This window comes from Saimiri boliviensis, chromosome 7, assembly GCF_048565385.1.
Source record: "Saimiri boliviensis isolate mSaiBol1 chromosome 7, mSaiBol1.pri, whole genome shotgun sequence".
In the NCBI taxonomy this organism is placed as follows: Eukaryota; Metazoa; Chordata; class Mammalia; order Primates; family Cebidae; genus Saimiri; species Saimiri boliviensis.
In genome coordinates this window covers 102,240,189-102,253,992 of record NC_133455.1, presented here as the reverse complement: position 1 = coordinate 102,253,992, position 13,804 = coordinate 102,240,189, and the positions used below count along the sequence as shown (strand labels likewise).

General features: G+C 40.0%; 1 protein-coding gene across 3 annotated transcripts in view; it reads left to right on the top strand.

Moving 5' to 3' along the window:
• The window catches only part of LOC141585176 (ankyrin repeat domain-containing protein 30B-like), a 110,118-nt gene that overhangs the window by 57,410 nt on the left and 38,904 nt on the right, over positions 1-13,804 (top strand). The window lies entirely within an intron of this gene.

Sequence of the window (13,804 nt, the reverse complement as noted above, 5' to 3'; positions counted from 1 at the left end):
TCATCCGTATCCCTGCAAAGGACATGAACTCATCCTTTTTCTTATGACTGCATGGTATTCCATGGTGTCTATGTGCCACATTTTCCTTGTCCGGTCTATCTTTGATGAGCATTTGGGTTGGTTCCAAGTCTTTTTTATTGTGAACAGTGCTGCAATAAACATACATGTCCATATGTCTTTATAGTTGACTGTTTTATAATCCTTTGGGTATATACCCAGTAATGGGATTTCTGGGTCCAATGGTTTTTCTAGTTCCAGATCCTTGAGAAATTGCCATATTGTCTTCCACAATGGTTGAACTAATTTACATTCCCACCAACAATGTAAGTGTCCCTATTTCTCCACATCCCCTCTGCATCTGTTGTCTCCTGATTTTTTAATGATCACCATTCTAACTGGCATGAGATAGTATCTCAATAGTTTTGATTTGAATTTCTCTAATGACCGTGATGATGTGCTTTTTTCTTATGTTTGTTGGCTGCGTAAATGTCTTCTTTTGAAAGGTGTCTGTTCATCTCCTCCGTCCACTATTTCATGGGGTTGTTTTCTCTTATAAATTTGTTTAAATTCTTCGTAGATTTTTGTTATTAGCCCTTTGCCAGATGAGTAGCTTGCAAAGATTTTTTCCCATTCTGTTGGTTGCCAGGTCACTGTAAAGATAGCTTCTTTTGCTGTGCATAAGCTCTTAAGTTTATTTAGATCCCATTGGTCTATTTTGGCTTTTGTTGCCATTGCTTTTGGTGTTTTAGTTATAAAGTTCTTGCCTATGCCTATATCCTAAATGGTATTGCCTAGATTTTCTTCTAGGGTTTTTACAGTGTTAGGTTTTCTGTTTAAATTTTTAATCCATCTGGAATTAATTTTTGCATTAGATGTAAGGAAAGGATCCAGTTTCACCTTTCTGCATATGGCAAGCCAGTTTTCCCAAAACCATTTATTAAATAGGAAATTCTTTTCCCATTGCTTGTTTTGGTCAGATTTGTCAAAGATCAGATGGTTGTAGATGTGTCATGTTACTTCTGAGGCCTCTGCTCTGTTCCATTGGTCTGTATCTCTGTTTTGGTACCAGTACTGTGCTGTTTTGGTTACTGCAGTTTGTAGTATAGCTTCAAGTCAGGTAGCATGATGTCTCTAGCTTATAGTCAGGAAGAGTGATGCCTCCAGCTTTGTTTTTTGTTTTTACTTTTGTCTTTTTTGCTGAGGATTGGCTTCGCTATGTGGGCTCCCTTTTGGTTCCATATGAAGTTTATGGTGGCTTTTTTCAATTCTGTGAAGAAAGGGAGCTTGATGGGGATAGCATTGAATCTATAGATTACTTTGGGATGTATGGTCATTTTCATGATATTGATTCTTCTTAACCATGAGCATGGAATATTTTTTCATCTGTTTGTGTCCTCTCTTATTTTCTTGAGTACTGTTTTGTAGTTCTCCTTGAAGAGGTCCTCCTTATCCCTTGTTAGATATATTCCTAGGTATTTTATTGTTTTTGTAGCAATTGTGAATGCAAATTCACTTATGATTTGGCTCTCTGTCTGTTTTGGTGTATAGGAATACTTCTGATTTCTACATGTTGATTTTGTGTCTTGAGACTTTGCTGAATTTGCTTATCAGCTTAAGGAGATTTTGGGCTGAGACGATGGGGTCTTCTTTTTTTTTTTGTTTACTTTTTTTTCCATTTTTTTTTTAATTGCATTTTAGGTTTTGGGGTACATGTGATGAACATGCAAGATTGTTGCATAGGTACACACATGGCAGTGTGCTTTGCTGCCTTCCATCCCCTCACCTGTATCTGTCATTTCTCCCCATGCTATCTCTTCCCACCTCCCCACCCCCCCGCCCCTCCCCCATTTCCCCCCAACGGACCCCAGTGTGTAGTGCTCCCCTCCCTGTGTCCATGTGTTCTCATTGTTCAACACCCACCTATGAGCGAGAATATATGGTGTTTGATTTTCTGCTCTTGTGTCAGTTTGCTGAGAATGATGGTTTCCAGGTTCATCCATGTCCCTACAAAGGACGTGAACTCATCGTTTTTGATGGCTGCATAATATTCCATGGTGTATATGTACCACATTTTCCCTATCCAGTCTATCATCGTTGGGCATTTGGGTTGGTTCCAGGTCTTTGCTATTGTAAACAGTGCTGCAATGAACATTCGTGTGCACGTGTCCTTGTAGTAGAATAATTTATAATCCTTTGGATATATACAATCATGTCATCTGCAAATAGACATTTTACTTCCTCTTTTCCTAATTGAATATCCTTTATTTCTTTTTCCTGCCTGATTCCCCTGACCAGAACTTCCGTTACTATGTCAAATGGGAGTGGTGAGAGAGGACATCCTTGTCTTGTACCAGTTTTCAAAGGGAAAGCTTCCAGTTTTGGCCCATTCAGCATGATATTGGCTGTGGGTTTGTTGTAAATAGCTTATTATCTTGAGATGTTTCATCGATACCTAGTTTGTTAAGAGTTTTTAGCATAAAGGGCTGTTGAATTTTGTTGAAGTCCTTTTCTACATCTATTGAGATTATTATATGGTTTTTGTCGTTGGTTCTGTTTATGTGTGGATTTCATTTATAGATTTGCATATGTTGAACCAGGCTTGCATCCCAGGGATGAAGCAGACTTGATTGTGTTGGATAAGCTTTTTGATGTGCTGTCAGATTTGGTTTGCCAGTATTTCATTGATGATTTTTGCATCAATGTTCATCATGGATATTGGCCTGAGATTTCCTTTTTTAGTTGTGTCTCTGTCAAGTTTTGGAATCAGGATGATGTTGGTCTCATAAAATGAGTTAGGGAGGATTCCCTCTTTTTGTATTGTTTGGAATAGTTTCAGGAGGAATGGCACCAGTTCCTCTTTGTACATCTGGTAGAATTCAGCTGTGAACCCATCTGGTCCTGTACTTTTTTTAGTTGTTAATCTATTAATTGCTTCCTCAATTTCACACCTTGTTATTGGTCTATTCAAGGATTCAACTTCTTCCTGGTTTAACCTTGAGAGGGTGTCCAGGAATTTATCCATTTCTTCTTGATTTACTGCTTTATGTGCATAGAGTTGTCTGTAATAACTTCTGGTGGTAGTTTATATTTCTGTGGGATTGGTGGTGATATCCCCTTTATCATTTTTTGTTGCATCTATTTGATTCTTCTCTCTCTTCTTTTTTATTAGTCTGGCTAGCGGTCTATATATTTTGTTGATCTTTTCATAAATCCAACTCCTGGATTTATTGATTTTTTGAAGTGCTTTTGTGTCTCTGTCTCCTTCAGTTCTGCTCTGATCTTAGTTATTTCCTGTCGTCTGCTAACTTTTGAGTTTGTTTGATCTTGCTCCTCTAGTTCATTTGATTACGATGTTATGATGTTGATTTTAGATCTTTCCTTGCTTCTCATGTGGGCATTTAGTGCTGTAAATCTCCCTCTACACCTGCTTTAAATCTGTCCCAGAGATTCTGTTATGTTGTGTCTTTGTTCTCATTGGTTTCGAAGAACATCTTTATTTCTGCCTTCATTTCATTATTTATCCAGTAGTCATTCAGGATCAGCTTGTACAGTTTCCATGTAGTTATGTGGTTTTGTGTAATTTATTTTATTTTATTTTATTTTATTTTATTTTATTTTATTTTATTTTATTTTATTGCATTTTAGGTTTCGGGGTACATGTGATGAACATGCAAGATTGTTGCATAGGTACACACATGGCAGTGTGGTTTGCTGCCTTCCATCCCCTCACCTGTGTCTGTCATTTCTCCCCATGCTATCTCTTCCCACTTCCCCACCCCCCACCCCTCCCCCATTTCCCCCCAACGGACCCCAGTGTGTAGTGCTCCCCTCCCTGTGTCCTTGTGTTCTCATTGTTCAACACCCGCCTATGAGTGAGAATATACGGTGTTTGATTTTCTGCTCTTGTGTCAGTTTGCTGAGAATGATGGTTTCCAGGTTCATCCATGTCCCTACAAAGGACGTAAACTCATCGTTTTTGATGGCTGCGTAATATTCCATGGTGTATATGTACCACATTTTCCCTATCCAGTCTATCATCGTTGGGCATTTGGGTTGGTTCCAGGTCTTTGCTATTGTAAACAGTGCTGCAATGAACATTCGTGTGCACGTGTCCTTGTAGTAGAATGATTTATAATCCTTTGGATATATACCCAGTAATGGGATTGCTGGATCAAATGGGATTTCTATTTTTAGGTCCTTGAGGAATAGCCACACTGTCTTCCACAATGGTTGAACTAATTTACATTCCCACCAACAGTGTAGAAGTGTTCCTATTTCTCCACATCCTCTCCAGCATCTGTTGTTTCCCGATTTTTTTAATGATCGCCATTCTAACTGGTGTGAGATGGTATCTCAATGTGGTTTTGATTTGCATTTCTCTGATGACCAGTGATGATGAGCATTTTTTCATATGTTTGTTGGCCTCCTGTATGTCTTCTTTTGTAAAGTATCTGTTCATGTCCTTTGCCCATTTTTGAATGGGCTTGTTTGTTTTTTTCTTGTAGATCTGCTTTAGTTCTTTGTAAATTCTGGATATCAGCCCCTTGTCAGATGGGTAGGCTGCAAAAAATTTTTCCCATTCTGTTGGTTGCCGATTCACTCTACTGACTGTTTCTTTTGCCGTGCAGAAGCTGTGGAGTTTGATTAGGTCCCATTTGTCTATTTTGGCTTTTGTTGCCATTGCTTTTGGCGTTTTGGTCATGAAGTCCTTGCCTAAACCTATGTCCTGAATGGTTTTGCCTAGATTTTCCTCTAAGGTTTTTATGGTATTAGGTCTGATGTTTAAGTCTTTAATCCATCTGGAGTTAATTTTGGTGTAAGGTGTCAGGAAGGGGTCCTGTTTCTGCTTTCTGCACATGGCTAGCCAGTTTTCCCAACACCATTTATTAAACAGGGAGTCCTTTCCCCATTGCTTGTTTTTGTCAGGTTTGTCGAAAATCAGATGGTTGTGGGTATGTTGTATTTCCTCTGAGGCCTCTGTTCTGTTCCATTGGTCTATATCTCTGTTTTGGTACCAGTACCATGCTGTTTTGATTACTGTAGCCTTGTAGTATAGTTTGAAGTCCGGTAGTGTGATGCCTCCTGCTTTGTTCTTTTTGCTTAGAATTGACTTGGCTATGCGGGCTCTCTTTTGGTTCCATATGAAGTTTAAGGTGTTTTTTTCCAGTTCTGTGAAGAAGGTCATTGGTAGCTTGATGGGAATAGCGTTGAATCTGTAAATTACTTTGGGCAGTATGGCCATTTTCACGATGTTGATTCTTCCTAACCATGAACATGGAATGTTTCTCCATCTGTTTGTATCCTCTCTTATTTCGTTGAGCAATGGCTTGTAGTTCTCCTTGAAGAGGTCCTTTACGTTCCTTGTTAGTTGTATTCCTAGGTACTTTATTCTCTTTGTAGCAATTGTGAATGGCAGTTCGTTCATGATTTGGCTCTCTTGAAGTCTATTACTGGTGTATAGGAATGCTTGTGATTTTTGCACGTTGATTTTGTATCCTGAGACTTTGCTGAAGTTGTTTATCAGTTTCAGGAGATTTTGGGCTGAGATGATGGGGTCTTCCAGATACACAATCATGTCATCTGCAAATAGAGACAATTTGATTTCCTCCTTTCCAATTTGAATACCCTTTATTTCTTTTTCTTGCCTGATTGCTCTGGCTAGAACTTCCAGTACTATATTGAATAGGAGTGGTGAGAGAGGGCATCCTTGTCTAGTGCCAGATTTCAAAGGGAATGCTTCCAGTTTTTGCCCATTCAGTATGATATTGGCTGTTGGATTGTCGTAAATAGCTTTTATTGTTTTGAGATACGTTCCATCAATACCTAGTTTATTGAGGGTTTTTAGCATAAAGGGTTGTTGAATTTTGTCAAAAGCCTTCTCTGCATCAATTGAGATAATCATGTGGTTTTTGTCTTTGGTTCTGTTTATGCGGTGAATTACGTTTATGGACTTGCGTATGTTGAACCAGCCTTGCATCCCTGGGATGAATCCTACTTGATCATGGTGGATGAGCTTTTTGATATGCTGTTGCAATCGGTTTACCAGTATTTTATTGAAGATTTTTGCATCTATGTTCATCATGGATATTGGCCTGAAATTTTCTTTTCTTGTTGAGTCTCTGCCGGGTTTTGGTATCAGGATGATGTTTGTCTCGTAAAATGATTTGGGAAGGATTCCCTCTTTTTGGATTGTCTGGAATAGTTTCAGAAGGAATGGTATCAGCTCCTCTTTGTATGTCTGGTAGAATTCTGCTGTGAACCCATCTGGACCTGGGCTTTTTTTGGGTGGTAGGCTCTTTATTGCTGCCTCGACTTCAGACCATGTTATTGGTCTATTCAGGGTTTCGGCTTCTTCCAGGTTTAGGCTTGGGAGGATGCAGGTGTCCAGGAATTTATCCATTTCTTCCAGGTTTACTAATTTATGTGCATAGAGTTGTTTGTAATAATCTCTGATGATGGTTTGGATTTCTGTGGAATCTGTGGTGATATCCCCTTTATCGTTTTTTATTGCATCAATTTGGTTATTCTCTCTTTTCTTTTTTATTAATCTGGCTAGTGGTCTATCTATTTTGTTGATCTTTTCAAAAAACCAACTCCTGGATTTATTGATTTTTTGAAGAGTTTTTTGTGTCTCTATTTCCTTCAGTTCTGCTCTGATCTTAGATATTTCCTGTCTTCTGCTAGGTTTTGAGTTTTTTTGGTCTTGCTCCTCTAGCTCTTTCAATTTTGATGATAGGGTGTCAATTTTCGACCTCTCCTTTCTTCTCATGTGGGCACTCATTGCTATATATTTTCCTCTAGAGACTGCTTTAAATGTGTCCCAGAGATTCTGGTATGTTGTGTCTTCGTTCTCATTGGTTTCGAAGAACATCTTTATTTCTGCCTTCATTTCATTGTTTATCCAGTCAACATTCAAGAGCAAGTTGTTCAGTTTCCATGAAGCTGTGCGGTTCTGAGTTAGTTTCTGCATTCTGAGTTCTAACTTGATTGCACTGTGGTCTGAGAGACTGTTTGTTATGATTTCTGTTCTTTTGCATTTGCTGAGGAGTGATTTATTTCCAATTATGTGGTCAATTTTAGAGTAGGTGTGATGTGGTGCTGAGAAGAATGTATATTCTGTGGATTTGGGGTGGAGAGTTCTGTAAATGTCTATTAGGTTTGCTTGTTCCAGGTCTGTATTCAGGTCCTGGATATCCTTGTTGATTTTCTGTCTGGATGATCTGTCTAATATTGACAATGGGGTGTTAAAGTCTCCCACTATTAATGTGTGGGAGTCTAAGTCTCTTTGTAGGTCATTAAGAACTTGCCTTATGTATCTGGGTGCTCCTGTATTGGGTGTGTATATATTTAGGATCGTTAGCTCTTCTTGTTGCAGTGATCCTTTTACCATTATGTAGTGTCCTTCTTTGTCTCTTTTGATCTTTGTTGCTTTAAAGTCTATTTTATCAGAGATGAGAATTGCAACTCCTGCCTTTTTTTGCTCTCCATTTGCTTGGTAGATCTTCCTCCATCCCTTTATTTTGAGCCTTTGTGTATCCTTGCATGTAAGATGGGTTTCCTGGATACAGCACACTGATGGGTTTTGGCTTTTTATCCAGTTTGCCAGTCTGTGTCTTTTGATTGTGGCATTTAGTCCATTGACATTTAGGGATAGTATTGTTATGTGTGATTTTGATACTGTCATTTTGATGCTACCTGGCTGTTTTGTTGGTTAGTTGATGCAGATTCTTGATTGTGTTGATGTTCTTTTACCATTTGGTGTGCTTTTGGAGTGGCTGGTATTAGTTGTTCCTTTATAAGTGTAGAGCCTCTTTCAGGAGTTCTTGTAGAGCAGGTTTGGTGGTGATGAAATCTCTGAGCGCTCGCTTGTTCACAAAGGATTTTATTTTTCCTTCACTTTTGAAGCTTAGTTTGGCTGGATAGGAGATTCTGGGTTGAAAGTTCTTTTCTTTAAGGATGTTGAATATTGGCCCCCAATCTCTTCTGGCTTGTAGGGTTTCTGCTGAGAGATCTGCTGTGAGTCTAATGGGCTTCCCTTTGTGGGTAACCCGACCTTTCTCTCTGGCTGCCCTTAGCATTTTCTCTTTCATTTCAACCTTGGTGAATCTGACGATTATGTGCCTTGGAGTTGCTCTTCTTGCGGAATATCTTTGTGGTGTTCTCTGTATTTCCTGGATTTGAATATTGGTCTGCCTTGCTAGGTTGGGGAAGTTTTCCTGGATAATATCCTGAAGAGTATTTTCCAGCTTGGATTCATTCTCTTCGTCACATTCAGGTACACCTATCAGACGTAGATTAGGTCTTTTCACATAGTCCCACATTTCTTGAAGATTTTGTTCATTCCTTTTTGCACTTTTTTCTCTGTTCTTGCCTTCTCTTTTTATTTCATTGAGTTGATCTTCGACCTCTGATATCCTTTCTTCTGCTTCGTCAATTCGGCTGTTGAAGCTTGTGCATGCTTCACGAAGTTCTCATGTTGCGTTTTTCAGCTCCATCAATTCACTTATACTCCTCTCTATGCTGTCCATTCTCGTCAGCAGTTCGTCCAATCTTTTTTCAAGGTTCCTATTTTCTTTGCGTGTGGTTAGAACATGTTCTTTTAGCTCACTGTAGTTTCTTACTACCCACCTTCTGAAGTCTGATTCTGTCATTTCATCACTCTCCTTCTCCATCCAGTCTGGTTCCCTTGCTGGTGAGGAGTTGTGATCTCTTTTAGGAGGAGAGGTGTTCTGGTTTCGGGAGTTTTCATCCTTTTTACGCTGGTTTCTTCCCATTTTTGTGGGTTTATCCACCTGTTGTCTGTCTCTGTCCCAGGGAGTTGGAGCTTTATGAGTTTCCGTTGCACTACTGCCTTTTTTGATTTTTCTTTCAGGTCTGACCCGCCCAGCTAGCAGCACGCCTAGCCACTGCCTGCCCGCAGGGGCTTTGCTGAGCTGCTGTGGGCTCCGCCCAGCTGCCCTGAGCTCTTCCCTGTAGTCCTTTTTATATGGGCGTAGTTAGAACTGTCTGGGCAACGGTGGCCCCGCCTCTGTTATGGCGGACTCTCTCTGTTGTGGCAGGTTGCCTCGGCAACGGGGGCCTGCCTCCGTAGGGGTGGAGAGTCTCAGTAATGGCAGAAGCCCCTCCCCCACCGAGCGGGACCCTCCCGGTTCAGCTGTGCTTGGTTTGAAGGGCTCAACCCAGAGGGTTTCCAATTACTGTTTTTGTTTTCGTTGTTGGGGGTGGAGGGCTGGGACCAACCGAGCCTGATCACCTGGCTCCCTGACTCAGAGTCTTTTCTTTTAAGTTGAATGACCCCGCGTTCCAGTAGCTTGTTGAAAAGGCGCCGGGATCTCCGGTACTGCGACTCACGGAGTTGGCTCGAACTGCGGTGCCAGCTCCTGGCGGATTTTTTGCCTAGGAATCTTCTGGCCTGACTCGCTATTTCAGATGAATGGCCAACTCTGCCGTCTCAGGGCTCTGCTCGCCAGCTAAGAGGGCTCCCAGACCAGTGGCTTTTGTACGGAGAACCGCAGCAACAGGGAGTGGTCACAGCAGCCGCGCGGGCGGAATCAGCCCCACAGGGGCCAAAACAGCCACAGCGGCTGGGACTGCGATGCTGGCGACCCCTCTGCCTGGGTATCTCCTGGTCTGTGGGCAATAAGAGTTCGTCTGGAAATGCGGCGTTCACTCACCCTCTGCACTTTCATTGGGAGCTGAAGTCCTGAGCTGTTTAGGCGGCCATCTTCCCAGCATTCCCCTTGTGTAATTTTTTTAAATCCTGAGTTCTGATTTGATTGCACTATGGTCTGAGAGACTGTTTGTTATGATTTCCATTCTTTTGCATTTCCTAAAGAGTGATTTACATCCAATTATGTGGTCAACTTTAGAGTAAGTGTGATGTGGTGCTGAGAAGAATGTATATTCTGTAGATTTGGAGTGGAGAGGTCTGTGGATGTTCATTAGGTCTGCTTCGTACAGATCTGAGATCAAGCAGAAGAAAGGATAACAGATTGAAGATCAACTCAATGAAATAGAGTGAGAAGGCAAGATTGGAGAAATAAGAGTGAAAAGAAATGAACAAATCCTCCAAGAAATATGGGGTTATGGCTGGGTGCAGTGGCTCACACCTATAATCTTAGCACTTTGGGAGGCCGAGGAGGGTGGACCACAAGGTCAAGAGATTGAGACTACCGTGGTCAATATGGTGAAACCCCGTCTCTATTAAAAATACAAAAATTAGGCCGGGCACGGTGGCTCAAGCTTGTAATCCCAGCACTTTGGGAGGCCGAGGCGGGTAGATCACGAGGTCGAGAGATCAAGACCTTCCTGGTCAACATGGTGAAACCCCGTCTCTACTAAAAATACAAAAAATTAGCTGGGCATGGTGGCGCGTGCCTGTAATCCCAGCTACTCAGGAGGCTGAGGCAGGAGAATTGCCTGAACCCGGGAGGCGGAGGTTGCGGTGAGCCGAGATCGCACCATTGCACTCCAGCCTGGGTAACAAGAGCGAAAACTCCGTCTCAAAAAAAAAAAAAAAAAAATACAAAAATTGCTGGGTACAGTGGCGTGTGCCTGTAGTCCCAGCTGTTTGGGAGGCTGTGGCAGGAGAATTGCTTGAACCCAAGAGGCGGAGGTTGTGGTGAGTCAAGATCATGCCATTGCACTCCAGCCTGGGTAACAAGAGTGAAAAAAAAAAAAACCTCAAAAAAAAAAAAAAAGAAAAGAAGAAGAAGAGGAAGAAGAAGAAGAGGAGGAAGAAGAAGAAGAGAGAAGAAGAAGAAGAAGAAAAAGAAGAAGAAGAAGAAGAAAGAACAGGAAGAAGGAGGAGGAGAAGGAGGAGGAGAAGGAGGAGGAGGGGGAAGGGGGAGGGGGAGGGGGAGCAGTGGAGGAGGAGGAGGAGAAGGGGGAGGAGGAGGATGAGGAGGAAAAAAGGAAAGGAAAGGAAAGGAAGAAATATGGGGTAATGTGAAAAGACCAAATCTACCTTATTTTGGTGTACCTGAATGTGATGAGGAGAGTGAAACTAAGTTGGAAAACTCTCTAGGATAGTATCCAGGAGAACATCCCTAACCTAGCAAGGCAGGCTAACATTCAAATTCAGGAAATATAGAGAACACCACAAACATATTCCTCAAGAAGAGCAGCCGCAAGGAGCATAATTGTCAGACTCACCAGGGTTGAAATGAAGGAAAAAATACTAAAGGCAGCCAGAGAGAAAGGTCGGGTTACTCACAAATACAAGCCCATCAGACTCACAGCAGATCTCTTGGTAGAAACCCTACAAATCAGAACAGAGTGGAGGCCAATATTCATCATCCTTTAAGAAAATAATTTTCAACCCAGAATTTCATATGCAGCCAAACTAAGCTTCATAATTGAAGGAGAAATAAAATCCTTTACACACAAGCAACTGTTAAGAGATTTAGTCACCACCAGGCCAACCTTAAAACAGCTCCTGTAGGAATCACTAAACTTGGAAAGGAACAACCAGTACCAGCCACTCTGAAAGCATACCAAATTATACAAACCATTAACACTATGAAGAATCCGCATGGACTAATGGGCAAAACAACTAGCTAGCATCAAAATGGCAGGATCAAATTCACACATAACAATGTTAACCTTAAATGTAAGTGGGTTAAATGCCCCAATTAAAAGACACAGACTGGCAAATTGGATAGAGTCAAGAAACCATTGGTGTGCTGTATTTAGGAGACCCCTCTCGTGTAAAGACACACATACGCTCAAAATAAAGAGAAGGAGGAAGATTTACCAAGCAAATGGAAAGCAAAGGAAAATAGGGGTTGTAATTATAGTCTCTGATAAAACAGACTCTAAACCGACAAAATCAAAAGAGACAAAGAAGAACATTACATAATGGTAAAGGAATCATGCAACAAAAGAGCTAACTATTCTAAATATATATTCATCCAATACAGGAGCACGAAGATATATAAAGCAAGTCCTTCATGACCTACAAAGAGACTTAGACTCTCACACAATAATAGTGGGATACTTTAATACTTCACTGTCAATATTTAACAGATCTATGAGACAGAAAATTAACAAGGAAATCCAGGACATTTTTTATTTAAAATATCATTTGACCAAATGTTTTTCTAAATGCATGAGGAATCATAAACTCTGATAGCCAAAGAAAATTATTTTCTGTTGCATAGTGTGGAAGAACAAAAGGAGTGAAAGTTATATGTCTTATCAGGTGTTGGCAACAGATTATATTCAGAGTGCCAAAAAAACAGGGCCAAATTATTAGTTTAAATTCAAGATACTCAGAAACCTGAGGAAAGAAGTAAAAGAGGAAATGAAGACTGAGGAAGACAGAGAGTACAGGGAGTACATGAGGGAAAAAGAAGCAGGTTTATATAATGGAAGATGATAAAATAAAATAATTCTTTAGAAAAAGATGGAGCATGGTTAGAAAGTTGGGGAGAATATGGCAACCTTCCATACTAAAATTTCTCAGAGAACTACAGCAAACATGTTTTCACTCTTGTTTTTCTCAATGGTGGGAAGGCATTAGAGATGGAAGCACCTGACCATGGAGAGTTGTGATTCATCTGCCATAGGATATTTGCACAGCCATATATGTGTATAATTTGTCATGTGTGTGTATAATTTGCAAATATGCTTATTTGCACAGCCATGTGTGTGTATAATTTATCATGCACACTCAGTATAGACAATAAGAGTTCAAACTTTAGAAAATCAGCTGAAGACCTTGTTAACAATGCGTGCTGTGATTTAACAGACTTGGGATTCTGGCATTTTTAATAAGTTCTCAAGTGATAGTGAAGCTGGTGGTCCTTGGACCTCACTCTTAAGTAACAAGGAAATAGCCTTTCCTTTGGAAAAAATCTTGAAGAAGGGAAGTTGGATAGAAGGTCAACACATAACAGGGTAAAGGGAAAGCACTATATTACTTTTATTTCTGAGTTATGTTTCTGTCCAGAGGGGTTTTTAAAAAAAAAAGAGGTAAAGAAATAGTAATTAAAGATGTCAGATACAACCCCTAATCAAAGAGAAAGAAAGTGGTAGGAAAATTGATTTTATAAGATGTTGAAAGGGAAGAATCAAAACCACAGATTTAGACATTATTTTGGCTAAAGAAGAGAGATTGTGAGGCAGGAAATGGGACAAGAAAGAAGATACTAGGCAACTTTGGGGTTTCTGAAAAGAAAACTTGAGTGAACTCACCTCAGATCATTTAGAATATTTGTACTCCAGAAGCTTACACTGTGCGTATTCCAGGATTACCAGAAGCGGGAGCATTACTGGAATTGGAGTAAACAACCATGACTCATTATTTTCCTCTGTTACTATGAGGCATAAAAGATATGTATTTTGTTGATATTAGCTATTCAAATGAGAGGTATTTGAAAGTAAGAGCATTGGCTTTATTTTTAATGAAGTAAAGTATTTTGGTAAAATTTTTGTTCTATAAAAATCCATTAGACACTTAACATGACAAATAAACCAGACTAGCTTTTAGAAACTAAAATATTACTGAATTTATTACTTAAATTCTAAAATTGCTTTTAAAAATGAATATTGTCCTGATTTTGAAATATAAAATGTTATTTATATGCAATAATCCTGTTGCCATACATTTTCAAATAAACATCTCAATATTGAAAGCTCATTATACATTATTTTTTGTGAGTTTTGTATGTATTTTTGCATGAGCTAATCAAGAAAATTTCTGAGAAATACACTAGAAGTTTCAGAAATGTAGCATATGATTATGCCACATGGATATGGAAAACAATAAATACTTATATTTAGTATTATTTCCTAAGTATAT